Source organism: Falco punctatus, assembly GCF_963210335.1.
Source record: "Falco punctatus genome assembly, chromosome: 19".
NCBI lineage: Eukaryota > Metazoa > Chordata > Aves > Falconiformes > Falconidae > Falco > Falco punctatus.
The window spans coordinates 5,293,311-5,315,107 of NC_137599.1; the positions used below are offsets into that span (position 1 = coordinate 5,293,311).

Genomic DNA, 21,797 nt, shown 5'->3' on the forward strand with positions numbered 1-21,797 from the left:
GCATAACTTAATTCTAGTCTTGTTCACAAATTAAAATTGAGTGGTTTGTGGGATTAAGGTCTGCATTTAGGATTTAATAATCTATCATCATAAAAATATACACAAATCTCTATTTTAATAACATAATTACAGAGATGATGCCATGCTCATAGTACTGTGTATGAATGTATTTCCATCAGTAAGAGAGAAATGAGAGCTATAGGCCTGTCAGTTGCCTAGGGACCTAAATAACACTTTGTCCCCATATTTTTTCCTTGTTTATTAATTGCATTATCTCCTACAAGTGCAACGCCCACAATCCTACATGCATATCAGTGTTGTACACACTGGTATCTGCGAAACTACTCAGAGAACGCTAGAGAATACAACACCAAACCACAGATCATGCGGGTCATTTTCTCTCCCTCAAATGATTATGAACTACTGAAGAAAGAGTTTCTAATATGCCTACTGCATGTCAAACTGCCTGAAAATGCTGTACTGAAAGAAAGTAAAATCCTCTCTGTAATACGTTGCTGCTTCAAAATGAGAGGGGGTGGGGGAGAAGCTTAGGATGGACCTTGGGTACCCAAAAACAAGTATCAGGAAGTTTCTCCCTTGCTTCTGCAACAAATTGGTGAGGTGAACAAGACATTGTATCTGGTTTTCTTCCCTTTTCTTAAAGAATGATGTGGAAATGCTAAAGACGAGTTCAAAGAAGGGCCACAAAAACGATCCAGGTCCTGGAAAACAAGCATTAATGATGTAAGGTTTAAGGAGCTTAACTTATTCTGCTTAATTGAAAAGAAGGTGAAGAGGTGAGTTGCTCGCTGTGTGTACCTACACGCACCTTTAACAAGCACCTGACAGTGAATGGTTTTGCAACAATACCGACAAAAGCAGAACAAGATTTACTGCCTGCAAAGTTGGCAGGCAAGTTCTGAAGCACTCACACTTAAGACAATTACCCAGTGATGAGGATAACTGAGCAGTGGAGCAAGTTATGAAATCACCATCACCTGAAATCTTCACAGCTAGTTACATACTTAAAAGATACTGTTTTGCTCAGCTTCTGGGATTAATTGCGTGGTCTATGAACATAAGGAGATCGATTGGGCTGGCTGGTTTCACATTTCTTTTTGATCTTAGATCATGTGAATCCATGAGTTTTCCTCTTCACCTCTTTAATTTGTGGATGACACAAGGACAACAAACCTGCTAGCAGCTACAATCAATAGGCTTGTAACACACGCAGCTTTGTACCAACGCCATTCCAGCCTCCTGTTTCAGGGATCATCCGGGCTGACCCTGGCCCTGACCCCTCGGTACGTGATGGGCTGGACTTGTTGTTGGGCCAGTTCGCAGCCTCTTTGGCTGCCAGGGCTGGGACGGGAGGGGGTGGCCCAGGGTGGGGTGGCCCAGGGTGGACTTAGCACGTCTCAGGCAGCCCAGCTCATTGTTTTGGGTGTCTGGTGGATCTTCTTGCTCTGTGCAATGTGCGAGGTCAGGCTGATGGCTCGATATTCTGCTTCGGGCAGCTCGATGGGGGAAGCTCTCTGCCTCCTCCGGGATGCAGCCCGGGGTCCCCTCCCTGAGGGTCCCACTGCCGGCTCTCCCGTTCTCTCGTTGATGGGGATTTTCTGCGGGGCCGCAGGGCTGAGGCCTGGTGACACCCACAGCTTCAAGCGAGGGGGGAGGCGAGGCGCGTCGCGCCGGGGGACAGACCCCCCTGTTCACCTCAGCCTCACCGGGAGCCACGCTCAGCGCCCCCGTCCTGCCGCCGGGCTCCCGCCGACCTCGGCGCCGTTAATCACGCCGGTTAATCGCGGCCATCTGCCGTTGCAGCCAGCGATGCGGCCCCCGAGGCGGCGGCGGGAGGCAGGTGGAGCTCGGCGGGCCCGAAGCCGCCCGGGCCGGGGGAAGGCGGGCGGAGCGCCCGGGGCCGGCGCGGAGGCCGGAGCGGTGGGAAGACGCGCCGCGGGTGAGTGGGGGGGCGCGGCCCCGCGGAGCGCTGCCGGGCGGCCCCGCTGAGGGACGTGGCGGCGCTGGGGCGGGCGGCAGCGTCCGCCTGTTGCTGCGGCAACCGGGCCCGCCGGAGCGCGCCCCGACGCCCCCCCGGCAGCGGCCCTGGGGCCGGGCAGCGCCTCGGGGAGGGGAGCACGGCGGGGGGCTCCGCCGCCACCCGGCACCGGCGGGTCTCCCTCGGCGCCCCGTCGCCCGCGCTCCCAGCAGCGGGGAGGCCGCGGCCTGCCCTCCCCTCAGGTCCCGGGGCGAGGCGCCGTCGGGGGTCCCGGTGCCTCCAGCACCGCCTGGCCCTGCCGCTCCCCGGGTTCACGGAGGGCGCCTGGGCCTGGCCAGACCCTTTGCCCGCCGCTGGAGAACCCCCAGGGCTGGGGAGATGGAGGCAGCCAGGCCACACCGGCCCTCTGCGGGGGTCCGGGCCTGCTGCGCCCCGGCGGGGGGAGGCCATCGCCGCTGCCGTGCCAGGCCTTGCTCCCACCTCGGGTGTTCCTGTGGGGAGTTCCCCCCCGGGCCTGAGGGGCCTTCTCACCAGAAGGTGAGGTTTCCGCACCTTTGGGATTTTGTTTTTTGTTTGTTTGTGTTTAAAGAGCCCTTCCAGAAGACTAGCCACAGAGTTGTGGTGTTTTTAATTCTAAACGAAGGCATGACGCTGACGTGCTTGTTCGCAGGCTGTGGTGCGTATCTTCCAGAGGAAAACATTGTCCGTGCAGCATCAGGCTTGTAAGCAGGCACGGAACTGCACGTGTTGCTAAACTCAGGTGCATCTTGTTTGCTATACAGGAGTTTTATTAATATTTTGATATATTCAAATTACAGTGACCCAGCAGCATCAGCGCTCCAGTGCTCCGCTACATGTCATGGCACAGACATGGCTTTGTGACTCTGTCTGGCACACACTAATGTTTTGTGGTTTTGCCCTGCTAACGAGGACAAAACGAACAAAAGGGCAAAATAGATATTAGGAAAGAAGTGTTACATTTAAAGCCTTTGCTCTGCCCTTAGTTCATTTCCACTGTTCGTAATACTGTCAGGTTTCCAAAGCTCAGTGGTATCTCTTAATTTGGAATTTCCTTGTTTGTTGAGGTCAGCCCATGGGGCTTATTTTAATGATTTTTTTTTTTTTTTTACTGTTCATGCAATTTCTTATTGCAAACAGGAAAAAAATAATTCTAAAACCTTGAAAAATATTAATTAGGCAGAGAGGGGATATTTGCCCAGAAGTATCAGGTTTCGGAGTAACAGAAATGTCGTCTTTGTGTCAGTATAGCCATGGCTATTTCCTTCACTTACTGTCGTCACTTTTCTGGTGTTGGTGCCAGCACTGCATGTGGATTCATGAAATACAGGAAAGAAAGCACTCATTGCCCTGGAGAAGATAAAAAGGCACAACCTTAGAAGAATCTCCAACTGCTATGATAATATAGCCTAAATAAAAGGTGTAACCTTGTTTGCCATTCCTGCCTATCCCATGTGACATGTAATAATATGCTTAAGTCCCCAAATACTGTTGTAAATCTGGCCCATAATCTACAGTGCACAAGCAGCAGGGATCTGGAAGAAACATCTGCTCGGAGCATGCACACCAACTACCTCTTAATACCTTATGGTGCTGAATAAGTGTCCCACTCTCTTTCCACTGAAATCAAGCTGTTTTAGTAACAATTTAGGTGATCACAGACTCAATTCCATCACAGATGTAGAAAGGACCGTTTAACTGTTTGTTTAGCCTTTTTTTTTTTTAATTGAACATTTAGGTGCTTTTTTTTTTCTGTTTTGACCTTCCCTTTCTCTTTCTGTCTGTATTTGAGTTTTCATTGCTGACTGTCTTGCTAATGTAGCAGTTATGCTGGGCAAATGACAGAGGTAAAGAATTAACAGATGAAAGCCAACTGGTGTTACCCACATGATTTAAAATTGCTTTTTCTTTATATAAGCAACATGACTGAGGTTGCTGTTTCGGCTTGCTTTATCCCACCCATGAATCTCTGGATTTACATGTCAGTCTGTGTTCTGCATTATATCTTTATTCTTTTTGCCTGTGTGTGTGATTCATTATTGTTTAGCATCATAAAGAGAATCTCTAGTGTGCAACACATACAAGTCAGAGACACCATTATAAAACTGCTGTCCTGTGGTGCATGTAATCAGGAATATGCCCTGAGAGGAAGCTTTGGCTTCCCTAAGATGTTTTTAGAATTCCTGTGTGGCAAAATATCTCCAGTATGCCCATGAGTGAGCAGTATCAAATGATTTTCAAAGCCTGGGCTGCTGCTTTGTGCAGTTTTATTTTAGGAATAAACACTGTAAAATCCAACTCAGGGCTATGAAAATGGGAAGGTCTTGGCCTTATTGGTCCCTTTGGAATATGTATTTAAAATGTCACATCAGGATAATGGTGGTGAGATTCATGACCTTGTTTGCAAGGGTGTCCTAAGCTAACAGTCAACAGTGCCTCACACACGGTTGCAAATTTTGACTGTAAAGCATTATCGAAGTGGTATAAAATCTTCCATGACAGCAACAAATATCACCTGACTCACTGAAGAGTCACATTTGAATTCAGATTATTTCTGAAGTAGAATAGTCTGTTATTTTGTTCAAAATTACAGTGTGGCCACGGCAGGAACTTGAATGAAGCTGGGAACAGTGGTATTTGGGAAAACCAGAATATCACTGTATTTATGTTCATGCTTTTTGCAGGCCTCCACACTGCTTAAGGGGGAATCTTTTAAGAGCTAGATCTTCACATGAAGATCTGGTTTCATATTTTTTTTTCACCGTCTGGGAATTGATGTATTCTTAGAGAACTGCAGCTTGTTTATCATGTTCTAAAGCTGGATACTCTTGCATGAAAACAGAAGCGCAAATATAAATGAAAGTAAATGGAGTTCAGAAGTGCTGGAGATGAATACAAAATTGAACAGCAGCACTTTGTCATAGGACATTTTAAAATCAGGTCTTGCTGGGTAAAAAAACTACATCTTGGTACTTTAACCATATTAAGCTTAAAATTCAGGAGAGAAGGCGGCAAAGAAGGAGCAAGAGTAAGATGCTTTCAAAAAATAAATCATTATAATACAAGGCATAGCATTTAGAATTAGAAAAAATACATTTATTTCATGTATATCTCAAGGTAGTTAAAGTGAATCAATGTTTGATCCACTGAATTTTATCCCAGGAGTTTCTATTCATTTTCATGAATAAACCAATGAATGTAATTAAAAAACGGAAGTAGTCCCATGGAGGACAGAAGTATAAATAGATTGGAGAAGGGATTCTACATATGAATAGAGGGTAGGTCCATCAGTTACCGTAGAATAATACTGTGCTCTCAATGTAACATGCAGCTCAGGAAACCTGTTAACTGGTTGCTGCTGGAAGCAAGAATGGCAGGGTGAGATAGGCTTTTTGTGCACTGTAGCATCTCTGCTTTCTGTAACTGTCAGATTTTGCTACTGGATGTAAGCAGGATGGTGGCTAGGTGTATGGGTAGAAGCACACCACAAAAACTGAAGTTGTAATAAGGACCCTTTATTTGTCAGTTCTGTGTCCCTTAATGTGATAAAGGTCATTTGACTTTGTTTGATAGTAACTGTAGTATTGCAGGATTGAAGGAATGAAGGCTTTTGGGTTTTGCTAATTAAAGCCAAAAAACTTATAGGCTTCAATTTAAATGAGTGACACTTGGCAAGTCTGAATTATGCAGCTGGAGGAGCTCCAACGCTGTCTGACTCCTAGATATGGGTGAGTAATTGCCTCTGGTCTGAAAAATTGCCTCTGGTCTGAAACTATTCTTTACGAGGCAAAACACATAATTTGGTGATGTTTGTTATAAGCTATATTTTACTTTGAAAACCACAACAATCCTTTGTCCTCTGAGGAATGTGGAGTTGCATTTGTGCTCTTTTGATGGGGTTTTCTCTTTTAGCCTTTGTTCTTGGATTTGCTGTGCAGGTTAATGTCTACTTTGTAAGGCTGGGTGCATCGTGGGTTGGCCCCAAGCACCAAAGAGCCCATGTCTGTGTAGGGCCCGCAGCAGATGAGGAATCCAGTTCAGACCTTCAGTCTGTCCTCTGGTTAAAGAGAAAATAGCCATGGTCAGTCCTCTGTAAGTAGCTATTATGGTTCTGCATTTCAGTTTCCCAGTCATGTCTACTTCTTGCACCCTCGGTTGCCCTCGTAGGGGTCAGATGTGAAGCAGAACTTCTTCAAAGGCTCTTTTCATCTCTGCACTGTGTCCTGTGATGAGAATCACCAATGCAAAGAATTGCTGCTGCCTAAATCAGGACTTTATTGCCTGGTGGTTACAGCAAGACCACACGATGATGGTGCAAGCTCAACGTGAACTATCCCCCGCCCAAGTCCTCATGTTAAAAATTACATATTCACAATGTATATTTGAATGGCCTTGTTACCCTGTTCCGATTGCTGGCAGATGCTGTACAGCTAATGGTGTCATTTCTGTTACTACATCAGTTGTTAAGTGGGCCAGAAAACAGCCTTTAAGATTAAAGTTTAATCAATCCAAGTATTTTGAGAGCGAGCAAGTATAGACTTTATTCTTCTTAAGAATTACAGTCTACTTTTTGAAATCCCTGGCACAGATAGAATGTTCTGTCAGAAAATGTCTCCAGTGAGAAATTGCAGGCAAAGAATATTTTCTGTGGGATGGCATGAGCAACCTTCTACTTTAAAGCCTGTATATTAATTGCTTGTTAATGGGCAGCTTTTGGCAGAATTTCTTCTTGGTATGGCCTCAAGAATTTTAATGGAGCATCAGTCAGTGAGTGGAGAAAATATACTTTAAAAACAATAAACAGGATATTCAGTGGTTGTGTCAGTGTGTGACATTGACTGAATCAGTCATGTTCTAGTTTCGGTCAATTATATACTCTGCATTAACTTCATTAAGAGCAGAAAGATGCATTTCATTCTTCCAACTGCAATGCAATATATTTTTCTGGTTTACACTCCCCACCGCCCCCACCCCCCACCCCCTGTTTTCAGAAGGTTATAAGGAGAGGCAAACATAAATGTTAAAAGCCCTGTGGATATTAAGGAGTTCATTTTCTGTGTCTTGTTGTCATTTTCAGAGGCTTACAGGCCTCTGAAAGTGATTGCCAAAATGTTTTCAAGCTCACTGAACATTTTGTATGCAATGTTTTCACAAGCAGAGAGGCTATTACAAGCTTGAGTCTTACAGGTACACTAGTGCATATATGTAAATATGCACAAAATGTTCTTTTCATTAGAAAAAAACAATCAGTCTATTTATCCTTCTCATGAAAAAACCAGTGCTGCTGAACTGTTTGAGCCCCTTGGTTTTGATTCCTATGCTTTCCCTTCTGTTAGTGGTCATTGGTTTGGTATTCTACCCAGAAAAAAAGGGAAAGACAGCTTTGTTTAACAACATGCCTTAAACCAACCAAAGGTAACATGAAAAAAAAAGTCTCACAAAACGGTTGAAAATCAAAAAACGGAGTCCTCAGCACTGAAGGGCTTTTCTGTACCCAGCTGTTCTTTGCTGTGTCACCTCCTCTCTTGTGTTCTGGCCAGCTCGTTTGAGAGGAGGAAGGGGAATTCTGAATTGCTTGAATGAGCTTTAAATTTTGTCTGACAAATTGATGCATGTTTTGGCAATCTGAGAACTCAAAAGGTGAAAGCATAGAGCAAGTTCTCTCTTCCCCTGGTCTGGCACGGTCCTGTGCCAGCTTGCTGAGCATCGTTCCCACGAAAACATCAAGAGTAGCTAGCTCCCTGTAGAACAAAGGAGGACCGGTTCTTCAGTTTCCTCACCTTTTCTAGCTTTGTACCTCACTACTTCTATTTCCAAGAAGCAGATGCAGTAATTGTAATTCTGTGGTATGTGTGTTGTAACACAGGGATTGGCAGACTTTCCTGGGGGAAAGAAAGGGCTCTAGCCTGTCTCTATTTTTCCTGTCCCAAATTAGATGTTAAATGTGTTGGGAGAAACTTAGCAGGAACTTGGAGACATAGTCTTTTGAAGAGGAAAGATCGCTTTACTGGTGGCATCTTGCTTTTTGTGGAAAGCAGAGTGTCCCTGTTGCTGTTAGACTTACAATTCGATGGCAGCCAGAAGACAAGAGCTATTGCCTCTCACCAGGGCTTCTCTTGGGATGTTGCAGGTCTCTGGTCCTGTTCCTGTGTTGGATTTACTGTCTGCCATTCAGGGTCTATTTTGCATCAATGCTGACAACTACCAATCTGCTCCCCCTCCCCCTGCCCTTAGAGCATGTAGTTTCATGGTATCTAATCAGTAGGAAAATACTGTGGAGCCTTTAGCATTGCTGTATACCTAACAAAGCGATACTAGCAAGAAACTGGAGAGTTAAATTTTTTAACAGATCCTGCTGTTCACCTTTAAATACGCACCTTATTTTATAAACGTTAAGTACTGTACACACAAGTGCTCTGCAACCTTAGTTCTGCTGTGTCTTTGTCCTTCTGCACGCACTGTTACTGCTAGATTGTATTTTCCTTAACGCCAGGAGCTCTGCATGCTTAGTGCAGAAACTAGCTCGTGGAAGATCACAATTTAATAAAGGTTTTTATGCAGAGCAGAGATAAGAGAAGGTTAACATCTTCAGGCAGCAAAGATAATGCTGTAGTCAAGGTCTTAATCTACTGTAGGGATATCTCTCCCCATGAAGAGGATTTTAGGTGCGGTCATTAATTGTGCGCGTATCCCACTCGGGCGGAGGGGCACCACCAGGTTAGTGAAGTACCACATTAATCATGCTTTTGCATGGAATGCCTCCGTTAATCAGGTCTGCCTGTGTGGCACACCAGGTTTTATCCAGAATGTGAAAAAATACTTGAAAAAACACCCCAGCCCTTAGCATCTAGCTTTGCAGAGTAAATCTACTTGTTGCATTGTACCTATTGAGGATCTTTCTCTCCAGCTAGTTCTAATGCTTGGGGAGATATTTTTAAGTAGTGAAGATTATGACAGCTGAGGCTAAATTTTAGCTTGAACCTAACAGTTCATTCGAAGGCTATAGAGAGATGAGACAAAACCCCATGGAAAACACAGAAGTTTGAAACTAATCCTGTGTGGCTAGATGCATATATTAAAATGTCTGTGATACTGTTTTTATTTTAAAATTCATTTTATAGCACAGCTTTAAACTCCAGATTCACTATTGGGTATCTAATTCAAAACTAAAAGCAAAACATTTACCAGCCATCCCAGGGTTCACTTCACTTGGGCATGTCCTTTGTTTAAGATACCTTGCATTGCCTTGTTCATCGGGTTCAGATCCTTGAGCCATTCATTGAGCTCTTTCCCCCTATGTATCTTCGTAGCTCCTTCAGCTTCCTAAGTCCTTTAAGTCCTGTATGGTTCATGATCCTTCTCTCCCTCTCCCTCTCCCTCCCTTCTCACTGTTGCTGGCTTTGTGCTTTTTCCTTTGTTCTAAGCCTTTCCATGTGCTTGGAATAGCTGTGCAAGCAGAGTTCACAAAGACACATTTTTTTTCTAAAAATGATTCGTAAGACTGAACCTATTTCTAGCTGCTTTCCAACTCAAAATGCCATACATCATCCTGTGTATGTTTTGTATTGATTTGTGTGCTCCTTTGGTGCCATTAGACTGTAAATTTTTGAAGCTGACTCTTATTTGTACAGTACGTTTTACCTAGTGCACATTGCTCTGCTCATCTAAAGCTCTATATAAATAATGAAAATGTACAGGGCTTGCTGGCACAAGTCAGTGGAGAGCTGCATTTCCTGAGGCTCTGCTTCAGAGCTCTGCTTTGTTTCCGGGAGCTCAGCTTTGGTTTTGAGTCTGCTGTGCAAGTATTTTACATAAAGCTTCATGTGAGCTTCAGTTCTGAGGCTCGTCGGTCTTGTATGTTACTTTAAGTACACACAGACCTGTGTTGCACCAGAACATGCAGAATGCAAGAAAGGCTTAGACAGCTTCCTTTCCACACCCATCTCTTCCTCAAATGCAGAAACAAAATGACTGAGAATCCTGCCTAGAGCATGGGAGTGAATATTATTGTCCTGGAAGCATGAGGCGCGGAGTGAGGAAGGTGTGTCACCAGCCCACAGAACAGCTGGTTTTGGCCAACATGCAGGCTGTGTGAATGAGCTCTCAGCAAATACCTGCTTAGAGTGACTGTAGTTGTAACTTTAGGATATAAAGCAAATTTGGGTAAAAAAAGCATGCATTGATTAAGGAACCCGTTTGCCATACAAGTGGTGTCTTAAGGCACGATCAACAGCAGCAATCCTCCTGGAAGTTTGCCAGGTTGAGTTATTTTTGCATTGTAAAGTGCCTTTGGATAATTTTTCTGAAGGGTGCTATATAAATAAAACAACTGCCTGATTGATTTAAAGTGAATCTCTTGAATTTCGGCTCCCCCTTCTACAAATTGCATGTGTCTAAATTTCCCTGCTTCAGAAATTAAACCAGATATATCATGGGTGGAATGAGATTAATTTTATTACACACAATAGTTCATTAGTGAAGTAGGAGCAATTTCATGTATTTATGCATAGCCTGCCCAGAATTTTTTTACTGCAGCTCTTTCAGATGTAAATAAAAATATAATGCTCATTGAATTGCTTATTAGACAGCATACAGTACTAGCAAGTGTTTATGGTATTGTGCTGTAGGTTACATTTCAAAATTCCTAGGGAGTATCAAGCTGGAATTGGCACTGGGGACCAAACCCGCGGTGGAGGGCTGACGTTCTGGCCAGCAGCGTGGGCTGCCCAGAGGAACAGCAGAGGCAGAAGGTTGAGGCATTGCACCCCGGGTCTGGGCTCTGCAGTGCACTGGCGAATGGCTTGCACGTGCCCTGTGGAAAACAGGAGCTTCAGCTCAGTTCTGGAAGCTCCAGGAATTCAAATAGGGGCTGAGCCTCTGCAGGCACCACCCTGGCCGAGGCCTGTCAGGACTTCCCAGGCTAAACCCAGAAGTCTCTCTCGCTCTTTGCCTTGTTCCGAGAAGGCAGCGTCTGTAACTGGGACTGCAGCGGACCGTGGGGGGGATGCGGGGGGTAACGGTGGTAGCCATTCATTGGTAGCTGCTCACCAGAGAGTCTCCCTGTTTAAACTGCATGATATTTATGTGCCTGCATCTGTTTTTGTCGAGTAGGTACCATATGTGAATGTGATATTTTTTTTTTTTTGATGCCACAAGTATCTTTGTAGCCCAGTTTATTCCTACATACATAAAGGCAGCTGGCAGCTGGATGAGACTAGCAGACCTGTTAATGTCAATCCTGAGTCAGTCAGCAGGATCAATGTTTTGAGGCAGTTCTTTCTCCCAAGTGGCTGATCACAGGAGCTGCACAGAGATTTCTGCTTCTGGAACTGAATTCTTTTTGATTATGCAGTAACATCATGTTGCAACACAATTAGAAGAGCTATTCGTAATCCTGCCTGCCTTTGCTGTTTGCTATTATTTCCGGATCTCTATCTACTTGGTAATAAATACGTGTCTTCTTGAAAGACACGCAAATGGTGATGACGAAATTGTATATTTTCAGCTTGTTCCAGCATAAACCTGTGCAGCTTTGTCTGGTGTAGTGCAGTTCTTTTCTGCTCAGGGTTGGTAAGACTATGCAAGGTGACCTTCTGATACAAAGCACTGTGCTGAGGCCATCAAACTCACCTCTTGTTGGACCACAGAAGAAATTAATCTCTGTTCAGATGTCATTATGGGTCCTGCGAAGCCCTTTGGACTCACTTGAGCATTTTTATAGAGCCTTCATAAATTTGATTATTTCCCTTAAAAAAGGATTTGTGTATTTTTCCTTAAGGAATAAAGTGGACATTATCTTTCTGAAAGATACAGCTAGGGAATGGTTAAGTCTTTTAATATCCTTAGGTGGGAATTAGGGAGCAAGAATGGATGCTTTGTAAGGAATTACTAGTTATTATTACACACTTCTGAAAAACAAACGTGAAATTAACAGTTGTGTGTCATTTCATTACTGCTTTGGCAGTCTGCTTTCTTTTTCTTTAACGGTAAGATGGTTGCTAGGGCTTTGTAGTGAATAACCTTTTTGTGTTCAGCTCAAGGCAGAGTATAATTATTTTATAATTTTGGTTTGCGGGGCTGTTTTAGGCATTTTCAGGAAAAAAAGAACTCGGCTTCTATTACCCACCTTGTACTCAGTTGCCAGTCATTGGCATGTCACAGTAACAGAAAGAGAAGCTCTGTGTCTGTCCTAATCATTTGCACGTGGTATTTGCCTGAGGATCTGGCTACCACCAGCGAGATGAATGTGGACTTGACATTGTTACAAGCTGGCACTGATTGACTTTGAAAAGTGAAGCTCCCTGTCAAGGTGCATGTGGGATAATCACTGTGCGGGGATGAGGTGGAGGACAGCAGCTGCTAGAAGTGAAGGAATTGCACGCTGGGTTAAAGCTGATGTCCTGCAAACCCACGTAACACTTCAGCTTTAAGGGGAGAACTTACTTCTAGGAGCCAACAAACTTACGCTTCCACGTGGTGTTACTAACCTTCCCCCCATCAAACTGTTTTTTTAGGGCATGACAGGTTTTCAGTCAGATGCTCTGATACATCTGTGTTACAGCTGTGTGCAGCGGGCTGGCGTCCGGGTAGGATCTATCAGATCAAAAGTGGGTGTCTCAAACGCGAGTATCCATGTCTGAGCTGCTTACCTTGGGTCGCTCAGTAGTCCTGGAGGGCAAGTTCGTGGTCAGGCACCCAAAGGTGTGATTTGCCCCACCTGACTGCACGTCGTCCCTGCTTGGTCAGTTAAACTCCCAGCTATGTGGGCTGTCTGGCTGTGGGCTGACATGGCAGCAGATGCCTCGGTCCGATGCAGACAAGTTGCGTGGCCGACACCTGCAGTCAGACAGATCCCACGCTCCGGCAGTGCTGCGGGTGAGCCTGCAGCACCGCAGCCCAAACCCGCCTCTGCTAAATGCACAGCCCCACACCTTACGCCCTGCGGCTCCACTGCAGCTTGCACCTGCCAGATGCAGCACCCTCCTCCTCCTGTGCTTTAATGCACCGCAAGAATGCAGCTACACCTCTGCTGTGTGCTGTACCTTGCTGATGAACTGCTTGCAATCCAGTGCTGCAGACATTACGTCGGGTTTTTTCCTTGCTAATTGCTTTACTACATGTGCAAAGTCTCAAATGATGTGAACGCTAACAACAAACCCCCTAAGTTCGCCTTGCTGGGAGCTATTTAGAATGGCAGACTCCATGTATTTAAGGATTGGAAAGTGTTTCAAATGAGAGGAAACATATTCTTGCTTAAGGTGTGTCTCTAACTTGGGATCCATCACTTCTGCGCGTTGCCATGGCAACGCTGCAATGGCATGGGAGTTCCTTTTATGGCTGATTTCCGAGCGGAGCGTGGCTGGAGCTGGCAGGCTGTTACCAAGCAACCCCATCCTATGCTCCCGTAACTAGGAAATGCAGCTGGTGATTTTTAATATTGCCCATGATTTGGATCATATGTTCATTCTGTCAACTTCTCTCTTTTTGGTGTGAAATAATTACTGTGGAGGGCTACAGAAAGATCCCTGTTTCATGGGGATTTTTTTTCCCCCTCCTTCTTTCCTGTAGCTGAATGTTCAATGTGGGAACGTTCATAGGAAGGCGAAGACAACAGTCCATTTATTAAAAATAAATAAATAAATAAAATGTTCTATTCAACACGTGATGCTGAAGAGTAATTAAAGTGATGCCATCTGCACCGTGTGAAAAGAGATGCATCCATAGCTTCCCAGGTTTGCAGCTGATCAGATGTCATGTTTCAGGACAAGCCTCCTGAACCACAGGTGTTGAAATGCTTTGTGAAAGTTTCTTCTAGTTCCTGCTCTGATACTGGTTCCTTTTGTGGTTTTATCATCCCTGCACTTCAGAGGGCTTTTGATAATATCCTGCCTTGTGGAGGAGGATGTGTATTAGTAAAGCTTAAGAAATCATTACGAAGATGGATGATGAAATTAAAATGTAAAGTTGTGTTAAATATTTACATTGTAGTCTTATCCTACCTGAGGTTGCCTGTCAGGTCCCCCTGGGAGACAAACAGATAACAACGGCATAGTCCATATTGCCAAGAACAGTCACCTTGATTTGAACAAGAGGAAATAGTTTATGCAAAGATTAACTTCAAGCTCACAACCCCTCCTATTTAAGCTGCTAAAACTATGTGCATGTTTAAAGTTAACTTGGACGTTGTTGTATCAGAGACCTGCCAAGGGTAGGTATGACAGGCTGTAAATGGGGGGTGTCAAAGTAGGAGTCTCTTACGAGACCACTGAAGTGTGTGTTGCAGAGGTGGGGTCCTGGTGAGATGTTGCACACCCACGGATCGAGGCGTGCAACATAGCACCCACATTCAAAGCAGCAGAATAAAGCTGAGATGAAATCGCAGGGAAAAACATTGATTTGCTGGCTTTGAACTGTATTGTAGATTTCCTTGTATTTTACAGATCTCCTGAACAGCAGCAGCTGGAGGAAAGAACGTAACACGTTATTCCCAGTGGTTGCAACTTGCAACCTGCCAGCATCTTGTTTTGAGCCAGCTCCTAAACATCCACAGCAAGTCGACTGCGTGCTTTTTATGACCTTTCATATGGAGTAACCCATTCCTTCTCGTTTCATGTGTGAGCCATGAGTGCATAGGAGCTCGAAAACCATGTCAGCCTATGGGTTAGGTTATTAAGCATTGATGTTCCAAGAAGGCCAGTTAATGATCTGTTGTGGTGGCAACTCTTTCTGTCCTCTGAAGAAGGAAAATGAGCAGTGAGGACTTGATACATTTGGTGCTGCAGAGAAATTGTGACTTCTTGTCTCTAGTAATCTTCCTGTAGTATATTTCAGAAGACAGGATAGGCAAGCATGCAGAGGATATCCTGCGGTTTGGATTGGAGAGTGTTATTTGTCAAAGAAGTCAAAGGTAGTCTGCGAAGTACCAGATTTGATGTGGTGTCTGTCTTTTCTGGTTTGCTGACTCTGGTTCTGGTCAGTGCTTTTAACCAGAGTAAAAAAAAAAAAAAAAGGGAACAGCAAACCAAACTTAAGGCATCTGTTTAATTTTTCAAGGGCAAGCCCCTAACCTTGGCTGTGGAATTTGTATATCCCAAAGCCTGATGTTAATTTGTGCACATACTTCTTGAATCAGATGCAAATATTATTTTTGATTGCACAGTTTTTATTGGGTTTGGGGTTTTTTAACAGCATGTAAGAATTTGGATACAGCAAGACAGGTTCCTAGATGATTTAGTTTGGCGTCACTCCACTGTCCTGAAACGGGCAGTGCTGACTTGTTACACCAACTGTAGATGTGGCCCTTCATATCTTGTATCAATTTTCCCTTAAATAGCAATCACACCTGCCCACAGTGATATTTAACATTACTCAATCCTTGTAAAAATGACAAACTTCAACCCTAAATTGACTGTGATTAGTCACATGTCAACATTAACAAATGATGACACTTAAAAAATGCCCTCTGTGCTTTTATTTCAAGTTTTCTGTTGTGTTGTGCTGTGCATTTACTATTCCCCCAGGAATGCTCGTTGTCGGGGGAAGTAATTTCACATCCCACCTATTTAGCAAAAAGATTGTGAAAGCTGATCTTTGTTGTTTTGAGAGCATAGGTTTTTATTACCTTCAAAATAACAGACCATCCTTATTGTAATCAGGTGCGTGTGTCCCAGGCTTTGCTGAAGCAGCCCAGGTTCTGAATCTTCATACTTTGTACAATTTCAATCCAGTCTGTTGTCAGCTTTAACTGGTGCTTTTAATCTTTTGTAGTAAATGTCAGGTGAGGAACTGACAGCTCTGAAGGTAACAATTTCCCATTTATCCACAGTCTGTGTAATACATGAGTGGATACTTACTGCCTGTGAATGACCACTGCTGTCAATCCAGTTTAAAGTCTGTTCTTTTCTATACTTCTGGAGGGATTCTGCCTGTATAATTTATCTGTAGATTGTAAAGGAGTGGCAGTGAATTAAAGTCTACATTCAATTTATTAGTTCTGTTTTAAGTATTTGATCACAGTGAGGCTAAAGACTCAATACCAACTTGATAAGGTATCAATACGCATTACAAATGACTGTAGTATTTGAAATGGATCAGATGAAAAAAAAAATCCTTATATTTGTCAGAAAATTCTAGATACATATATGCTGCATTTCAAGCTAAATATCATGCATTGTTTACAATCTAGGAAAGGAATATAAGCCCCAAGACAGGAAAGAGAAGAGGAAGATTAAGATCATCTCCTTGGTAATCATTGGCACCAGGCGGGGTGAGGCATGGGCAGAAGGTGTGGAGCAGAGCTGAGGCGCGGAGAGGCCCCGCACGTGCACATCTGCCTGCTGGGCTGTCTCTCCCTCCCCGCCTGGTGTGGCGTGGCAGGCGCTATAGGGTGAGGTGCAACGTAACTAAGCTGTTGTAGCACTGAAGATAGAACTTTGGGTTGCTTTTGTAATGTTTTCAATTCTTGAGCTGCCTTTCGCTCTCGTTCGCAGAATGAAGCTTTTAATACTTGACCCCTTTGTTGCACTCCTTCCCGCACATGCATGGAGAAACAAAGCTGGAATAAGGGCATGAAAAGGTGTCCTGCATAAGGCAGGTCATGCCTTTATTTACTGCAGCGCTTTCACTCTGTTTATACCATGAGCTTAATGCTGCTTCAGGTGGAATAAAGCCTTATATTTGTACGTACACATCCGCAACGCTGCGTTCATTGTCATTCCTCTGCCTGTATTCCCATTAAATAGTAAGAACCAGATTAGGAAAAATATGCCAAATACCAGGTAAAATCAGGACTCTGTATGAGTTTATTTTGAAATATTTGTTCATGAGTGTCATGGACAGATTTGCCAGGTGGCTATCGCTGTTGGAAACCTTTCCCTAATTTATTACGTAAATGATGCCATTAGGTTAAATGGAGCCACTTGTAAGTTAGCATGCTACCCGATCTGAGTTACGCTGGAAGTATCCATCCTGGTAAGACATATACATTTGACTAAATTATGTTTACATTAACGGCTCTTTATGTGATGGTCATCCCCCAGAGTGTCGTTTGAATGTATTCCAGGTATGTGGGAATCTCTTCATGGCAAAATGTTGCTTTAATGGATTTTGAGAAACACAACATCAAAAGCCAAAACACAGAGGGAGTAAGTGACTGGAAATGAGAATGCTTCATCTCAGGAGGGGAGGGGAAAAAAACCCAAAGGAACCAGGACAAATATTTCTCTATTGTTTTGTTAAAGGATTCCTTTTCTTCCTAGACATGAAGAAATCGGTGTAAGGCAAACATGCTAGCAGCTACTATCTGTGTTAGCTCCTTTTTGTGCTCAGTATGTCAAGGGAAGGAAAAAAAGATTGATGACTCATTGTTTTCCAGGATGCTGCTTCCTCTGCAGATATTTACAGGTGTTTTTTTAGGAAAACTTACAGTTTACATACTGCCCACTGAATTTCCGTTTTTACTGCAGGGTCATAATATTACCGCATAATTCATCATGTAATCACATAGCTTCTGCATTTAATGCTTGATTAAAGAAAAAAAAATTGCATTATCTACTCATATATTATGTCTTTTACCACAGATCTTTAAGATGATGTAGTGATACAGTCTGTCTCTCTGTATGTTGGTAAGGCTGGGGTTCTTCAGCCCCACTGCTCAGTTGAGACTGGAAGGTGTTGACGTCCCCTCGTGTAAGCAGCCTTCTCTTTTCCATCCTAAAAACATGGCTGTTGGTCTTGAAGAGCTCTAGAGTCTTCTTTGGAGCAGGAACCTGCCGTTTTGTACCGAAATAGCCTAAAAACAGCCTCAGGGTCATACCGTCACTTTAAAAATCAACACATCAAACATTTAACACCTGGTAAGTACTGCAAGTGTTACTTTAAAAACTGAAAGATATTTTCATTTGGAAAATGTTCCAGAGCTTGACAGTGTTTCCCACATATTTGTACTGTCTTCCAGTTGGAAAGATTTGGAGAATAGTAGTGAAGTGTGTGAGTATGTCAGGAGGGAAAGTTCACTCTACAAAAGCCTGAAAACGTGTTTGGAAGCAATCTTTTTCCAAGTACAGTTGAAATTAAATGAAATTTTCTTATAAAAATATTTTGATCAAAATTTTCTGACCTCTTCCTCCTACTGATGATGAAGAATGAAGGAGAGAAAGAAAATTTGCTTTTCCTACTGCCTCTAAGCAACAAACCAAAGGCTATAGAAAATGACATTAAAACAATGAAAATGCTGTTAGAATTGCAAAGCCAAGGATTTAAGCAACAGGGGATGAGGGAACTGAGGCTCCCGTTTGATTTGATTTATCGCTTGTGCCTGAGCTGTCTTTGCCCTAGGCCTCGTTTTCTTTTGCATCACCTGTTGGGTTGTTATAGGCAAAGTGTGCATAAAACACATAAACACTGTTTCTTTAGAAATACGGCAAGTTGACTGCACAAGAATAAGTAACTGCGTAAAGCAGAGGGGACAATGCACTGGCCTCGTGTCTTCCAGCTGTTATCCTTTCATTATACTTTCAACTTGTTTGCCTGCAGTTGCGTGTTTACACTGTGCTGTCAAAAGCCCCAGCAGTGGAGCTGCGATATTTTCAACGGAGCTGTTGCAGACATAGCTAAATTACCGGTGTAAAGAACCTTTGGCTTTTTTACAGTACTGAATACACTTAGCAAAAATAGCATCTGGAAGGCCAGTTGGAAGCAAGGAAAAAGGGGAGGACCTTTACTGCATATGGATAAAATTGTTAGCTGGAAAGCAAAAATCTCTTTAGCTTGGCAGCTCCTACCCTCAACGACTGTCCCGACAGCTCAGCAACACTCATCTGCTCAGCTCTCTGTTCCAGAAACCGTGATTTTTCAGTCCTGTTGTTGTTGCTGATGAGGTTAATGCAGGGCTCGTGGTAACGGCAAGTGAGGTCTTGAAGGTTTGGTGGAGTTGGCAGTGTTGGTTAATGCTTGGACTTGATGATCTTAAAGCTCTTTTCCAGCCTAAATGATTCTGTGATTCCCCAGAAGGTTTAGCGTTTGTTTTCTATGTAGAGAGGAAAAACAAGAGGGAATGCTGCTAGAATTCTCCTCTGAATTATAAACAAATGCAGAGAGCTGTGGGAGCTCTGGCTGGCTTTGGTGGCTGGTTGTAGCATCAGAAACGTGTTCACTTGTCCCGCTCTCACCTATCGGTGTCACTTCAGCGAATGAAACAAACTGTAGGAAATGTCAACGGCATCTGAATAAACAAGCTGTGTTGAAATAGTGTTGGCTGAATAAAAGACTAGCTTAATGGGACCCACTGGAGAACAGTTTGTCAATACCAGTAATACTCCAGTGAGTAAATAAGGAGAGTTTGGAACTACAATATCAGCATTTGTCAGATTATGGTTTTTTCCTGTATTGAAAGGGAGTATAAAAGAGGCAGTGTCGATGCAGGACGATCCCAGCACGGCTCGCGTGGCAGGGAGGCACGTGCCGAGGAGCGGGTTGCATGGGGGTGCCTTTATCGCGTGGCGAAGGTGGAGCCTGCGTTGGGAAGACCTGGTGCCTCGCCTTAGCCTACGGAATCTGTCCCTCCTCCAGAAAAATAATTACCACTGGCTATTTAGGGCCAGTTGCAAACGTGTGTTTGAGAACTTACTTTGGAGAAATGTCCCTAATTTTTGAAGTTTGCCTGTAGGGAAAGAAATTAGCATTTATTTTATTTAGCCATTATTAAGCCTATTTATAGGCTGGCCATTCAAATACCCCTACCTGGTATACAGTAGATGCTCTGAAAGCTAATTAACTAAGTAACTAGAGCAAATCCACTATTAGGTATGCAGAGAAGGTAATGCTGTCAGAAACCAGCAACAGGGGCAAACAATTAAGCAGATGGACAGTTCTGCAAATGACTCTGGAATTTACAGTGGGAAATGTCTTTTGAAGGCAAGGGAGTTTTGCTGTTTATTTGAATGGAGCCAGAATTGCACCTTGAGCTTTTAAGGCCAAGAGGGGACTGTGGACGTGTCTAGTGTGACCTCTTGAAAAACCTGTGTACTACAGGGTAGAATGGCTTACCTGGGATGAAAAACCCCTGGAGAAAAGAGTTCATAGGATGGAAAAGCAGGAGGACTGGGCTAAGGAGGTCTCTGATTAGGGCCATCCAACCCTTTTTCTTGTGTGTTTTTTCTTGTTCCTGTATGAAGGTGAGGAAAAGGTTATGCTGTGCCCTCAGTCTAATACAGTTGAAGCTACGAAAGATGTGAGAAAGGTTAATTTGAACATAATAATTCTTTTCTGTACTGTGACACAAATAGTTTTTAAAGCTTAAGCACTTATTTTTAGGATTGACAATACACAGTGCTCTTTATTGGCCCACAAAAAAGGTAAAAATAGATGGATGGGGATTGTGCAGCTGTATGTGACTAATTCCTGGCAAAACCTGTTACATATTCCTCAAATGCTAAATCTTAAAGACATTTCACTCTCTCTATCATTTCCAGTTACATGTTTTGCTGTACTTAATCTTTTTTTTTTTAATATGACATCATTCTCAAATATTTCAGTTTGTAAATGGTTTTCCTGCTGCTGGGATTTTCTTTTTTTTCTTCTTCTTTCTCTTAAAGCTTCTTGAGTGTCATAAATATTATTTCCATAGTTGAGCATCAAATGGATTACTAGAAAAAAAAAAATATAACTCCGCCATTTGCTGCTGTTGTGTTATGTCCTTACTGGAGGACTGCGCAAAACACGTTTGAAGAATATTTTCCTCTCTAGCTTGCTCAGATGTTTTTCTGTTCACACACACAGGTTTCATAGCTGAAACTTGCAGCATGTTTTGAAGGCAGCCAAGAAGGACCTTTAACGGCTCTCCTGGAAGTCGTTCAAAAACCACTCCCATGGACTGCATCTGACATTGTACAAGGCCCCAAAAGCAATTTCCAGGGAGGTATAAGGTAAGGGATGATAGGGTACTGTCCTTGCATTTTGCATACAAGGAGGTTCCTTGGTGGAAGAGGAATTGTTCCCTTGGATTATTTTCATCTCTATGTGCTTAAAACTTGCTTTCATCCTATCTCATGGTCTGCCCAACTTTGTTGCCTCAAGTCCTATTTGAAAGCTACCTTCTAAATTTGAGAGACCGGAATGCTGTTGGACAAGCATTTTGGCACTTCTGGGAGAAGTGTCCTATGTTGCATGGGCTTTAAAATCAAAGTAAACTCTTGATAATACTTTGTGCCTGCAGTCTGTCTTTATAAACCTGTAGAGTGTATGTGTGCTAGCTCTACCTTATAGATCTCTGTATCCTCCTAGTCTTTTGCCTACGTTCTTGATGCTTGTTCTTATCCCTGGGGAAAAAAAAATAAAATTTACCGTGTTGGCATTAGCTGAAAAGTTAAATACTGAGCCCTTCTGAAAACGTTGGCTTCTCCTCTGCGTCCATGGTGTTGCTGCCAGTTGGGCTGTGCTGCCTCTTGTAGCTAATTCTTTCTTTGTTGAAAGTCTGTCTTAAAAGATTTAAGCGTGTCTCCTCAAATTTGCTCCAAAAATCTTTCTTTAATAGGAAGAATTATTCAACAGTACAAATTTCTAGGAGAAAGAAATGAATTCAAGCAAGAAGTTGACTGATGCTTCCTGTGAGGGGCTGTTGTTGTTGAGTGTGATATTTGCATCAGAAGAACTAGAAAAAATATTATGACCTTTCTACTGTGGTGACTGATTACAGAAACATTCTTAATTCCAAATTGCAGTGGATACAAACAGCAACTCTGCTCACAGAGCCTCCTTGAGGGAAGCAGTTTGCAGTGTGCCC

General features: G+C 43.4%; 1 long non-coding RNA gene across 5 annotated transcripts in view; it reads left to right on the top strand.

The window, feature by feature from the left end:
* The window catches only part of LOC308055696, a 52,492-nt gene that overhangs the window by 21,189 nt on the left and 9,506 nt on the right, over positions 1 to 21,797 (top strand). For 2 of the 5 annotated variants that reach the window (XR_013924592.1, XR_013924593.1), the window contains exons 3-4: positions 16,203 to 17,871; positions 20,795 to 20,940. This is a non-coding gene — a long non-coding RNA (uncharacterized lncRNA). Of the gene's footprint in view, positions 1 to 1,314; positions 17,872 to 20,794; positions 20,941 to 21,797 lie in introns of those variants that run through there. The other 3 variants (XR_013924595.1, XR_013924596.1, XR_013924594.1) reach the window with 2 other exon arrangements.